The sequence below is a fragment of the Triticum aestivum genome, chromosome 7A (assembly GCF_018294505.1).
Source record: "Triticum aestivum cultivar Chinese Spring chromosome 7A, IWGSC CS RefSeq v2.1, whole genome shotgun sequence".
NCBI classification, from domain to species: Eukaryota; Viridiplantae; Streptophyta; class Magnoliopsida; order Poales; family Poaceae; genus Triticum; species Triticum aestivum.
Genome location: NC_057812.1, coordinates 717,971,587 through 717,975,706, shown reverse-complemented (window position 1 = coordinate 717,975,706; position 4,120 = coordinate 717,971,587). Strand labels below are relative to the sequence as shown.

At 44.7% G+C, this 4,120-nt stretch overlaps 1 pseudogene; it reads left to right on the top strand.

Annotated features, from left to right (window-relative positions):
• The first annotated feature begins 2,331 nt into the window (after positions 1–2,331).
• On the top strand, positions 2,332–3,577 carry LOC123148693 (BTB/POZ and MATH domain-containing protein 2-like; annotated as a pseudogene).
• The last annotated feature ends 543 nt before the right edge of the window (positions 3,578–4,120 follow it).

Sequence of the window (4,120 nt, the reverse complement as noted above, 5' to 3'; positions counted from 1 at the left end):
AAACTCTAGTACCGGTTCATGCCATGAACCGATACTAAATGTGTTCATGGGGCCCCAGCCTAACCACAGCCCGACACAGCCTCATTAGTACTGGTTCGTGGCATGAACCGGTACTAAAGATTGCCCATGAACCGGTACTAATGATGTCCGCCCGCCCGCCTAGCCGTTGGAACCGGCACTAATGGACACATTAGTGCCAGCTCAAATTCAAACCGACACTAATGTGCTTCATATTTGACCCTTTTTCTAGTAGTGATAATGGGCGTTGGAACCTAGTCTCTCCCTCTTTGTTATTTCTCTCTCTTTCTAGTAGTCCTGAAGACCAAAGTAAATTAATCATGTGAATTATTTTTCATGTTTTAGCATAAATATAGTATGTGAATCAGGTACCCAATATTTGATTATAAGACCATCTAGTGATTAAAAGGATCTAGTTTTTGTTAGTATATGGAAGGGAACAACCAACGGATGGTTACTCACTGCGTTCCTAAATATAAGTCTTTGTAGAGATTTCAATAAAGACTACATATGGATGTATATAGGCATATTTCAGAGTATAAATTCACTCATTTTTCTTCGTTGTAGTCCGCATTGGAATCTCTAAAAAGACCTATATTTAGAGCCCGAATGAGTAACATGTAATATTCTATATGCAAGAGTAGCCACACACGTCTGTAAAGAAATCTCACAAGTAAGGTCATGCATCCGATAGCCAGCTGAATCTGAAATTTTAGCAAAGGCATAAGGTACATTTACCTAGAAAGGAAATATGGGATGTAATGTATCCTCTCATTTTAATATAGAGAAAACGGGAGTAAAACGCAGGCATGCCACTTTAAGTTTGAGAAGTATTTCAATGATTCCTTTTTTCTCAAGCAGTCACCCAAGTGTTTAAAAAGAAGAGAAAATCATTCAATCTAACTCATGTTGAACATTGATGTAATGTTATATAATTAGATAATAATGAATGTTTTCCATTATTTGAATTCGGGAATAATTTGAAAACTTTCTCAGAGTTTATTTGAGTTTTAATAGAGAGGTTAAATAATTACTTTTTCCAAAAATTTCCATTTGGATTTTGGCTATATTTGAAATTGTATTTGGATTTTGAAACATTCGAGTACTTTCCAATTCAAAAAGATAATCAGTGAGAGAAGATAATTTGACTTATTCAATTATAAAATGGTTGGAAAACAATTGGAATATTCATTTGGAATTTTCAGAAAAATAATTAATATTTTGGATATTTAATAAACCCTAAGGCTTAATTTCTAGAATCATTATGGCCAAATTTCTTTGTAACAAAAAGGAGTAATAAAATATTTGGAGCTGGAAATAATTTTCGTAGGCTATATATAAGTATTTTGATTTTCCAAATTTTCTGATAATTTAGAATTTCATTGGGTCAAATAATTGTCCCAAATACGTTTTCTGTAAATACATAAATATATACCTATTTTTTTATAGCTAGACTGGGCTGAAAGCAGCGCCAGCCCAGCGACCAGCCAAGCAGTCAGCGGCCACCTTTGTTCCATGGCCTGCGAAGTGTTAGTGCCTATAGGCTGGCGGTATCTATCCAAAACCAAGCTAGTACCCCAGCCTCTAGCTATGTAAATGTGGCTGATGATCGTACTATCTGGGACGTCATTTGGAAGGCAAAGGTTCCACAAAAGATTAAGATATTTGGGTGAAGAGTGGCCACTAGCACCTTGACCACAAAAAAGAACAAATGGAAGCGGACCCTGGAAGTGAATAGCACATGCAATATATGCAGTAACGGAGGGGAAACCACTGAGATACCTATGGCCAATCATTGGAGCCCCCCAGTGGCGGGATCTGTCAAACTGAACACGGACGCATCATTCCTAGCTGACAGCGGCGCCTCCCACGCTGGAGCAATCGCGCGGGACCACAGGGGTTTTGTCCTCTTCTCGCTGTTCGAGCAGAGCGCGCGCTGCATGTCCTTCTATCGGAGCGCGCGCTGCATGTTCGCGCCGCCGCCCGCGTCGCTCCTCGCCGGAAACAGAGGGAGTTTGCGCCGCCGCACGCTCCCCGCCGAGCAGGCCCAGGCCGCAGTCACCCAAGAGCCGGCGGCGCAAACTCCCTCTGTTTTCCGGCGAGGAGCGACGCGTGCGGCGGCGCAAACTCCCTCTGTTTCTGGCGAGGAGCGACGCGAGCGGCGGCGCGAACTCTGTTCCCAGGGAGAAACGCCGTGCGCGACGCAGCGAGGGGAGGTGACCAGGTTAGCCCCCGAGCACATCGATCCCATTTCTGAAGGTTTCAAGTGTCGACGGCGGCTGAGTAGATAGATTTCCGGTGGACTCGCAGGTCATGTCTTCGTTCGCCGGCGTGTCCGTCGTGGCCAACGACGAGCTGTGCCCCGACCGACACCCAGTCGACCGTCCGAACCAGCGCAGACTGCGGGTACCATCTGCTTGTGGTCCAGGACTACTCGCGAGCCAAAAAGAGCATCAGCTCCCGTCCTTTCATGGTGGGAGGCCATTGTTGTCTCCTCTTCTACTGCCCCCACGGTGAAAACCACACTTGTGCCGACGTCGTCTCTGTCCGTCTTTCCTGTATCCAAGACGATTCTGAGAAGCAGCCTGTGGAAGCCAAGGTCGTTTTTAGCCTCATTGGTCAGGTTGAGCTGCAGAATCCAGTCTACATTGCTCAAAGTGAAGCATGCAGCTTCGATCCTTGTTCTCAGAGCATCGAGCAGGATTTTAGAAGAGATGCCCTTGAGCGATCATCAGTGAAGCTAAAGGATGATTATTTGACCGTCCGGTGCGACGTCATGGTCTGCAACACCAACCCCAGGGATGATGATGATGATGCCGCTGCCACCATTACCAAGGCGCGCTTGCCTAACATTTGCCGTGATTTTAACATCCTCTTCAAAACCGAGGCGGGTGCTGATGTGACATTCGAGGTCGGCGGCAACAAGTTGGCTACACACCGATGCGTGCTTGCAGCCCGGTCTAAAGTCTTCATGGCACAGCTCTTTGGCCCCATGAAGGAGGCAACTGCTCAAACCGGTGTCATACACATCAAAGACATGGAAGCAAGCGTGTTCAGGGCTTTGCTTAGCTTTATCTACACAGACTCGCTTCCTTCTATGGAGGAGGACAACAGACAAGAGGTGGAAGCATCAGAGGATGAAATGTCACGTGTTGTGGAACAGGGACAAGAAGACGAAGAAGTAATAGAGAATGAAATATGGCTGCAGTGGCTTCAAAACTTGCTGGTAGCAGCTGACAGATATGATGTCCAACGTCTCAAATGCACCTGCGAGGAGCAGTTATCTGAGCACATATCTGTCAGGATGGTGATGTCCACTCTTGGTCTAGCCGAGCAGCACCACTGCCAAGGATTGAAGGAGGCGTGCTTCAAGTTTATCCAAGTCCAGCCCCCCTCGTGTTTGCAAGCAGTAATGGCAACTGATGGCTAGGATTATGTAGTTTCGACCTATCCCTCGGTTTTGAAGGAGCTCTTTGCCAAGGTTAATGCTTTGAACCAGCAGAAGTAACACTCTACACATGGTATGCATGCTCATCGGTTAGATCTGATGTGGCACTCTTATGCAGATAAGGGATCCTCTAAAGAGATTGTAGCCTGTGTGTCTTGCTTTTATCTTCTCATCTGTATAATTTTCCTATTTGCTGAATCAGAAAAATCCAATAGATGGGCAAATTGTATCTTAATGGAGTGGTTGGTCTGTAAATTCAGGTGTAATGATCTGGCAATGCAGCAATGCAGCAGAGTGCAAGTTCCCTATCTAATCGTTTTATCCTCAGATTTATCTGTGCATTAGTTGCGTTGTACATCATTGCTTTGTGCCTTCCCTATCATTAAAACCTTTTTTTTCTAGCTGTTCTCAAGAAGAACAATGTTGATGTTTCTCGAAAGGCATTTTATGATCCTGAATAGAATTCTGGTTACCATGACCAAGAATTTGGCAAACAAAACAGGTTACCAAGAATTCCGGTTACAATAAATTCAGTACCTAAGAGCCTTCTCTTGGGGCGGGTATTAATTCCAGAATGTTGATGTTCTCAAGAGGAAGGTCAGAACTTGAAGATTCTGCAAAGTTCAGTGTTGTAGCTGTGCCCTGTACTAGGTT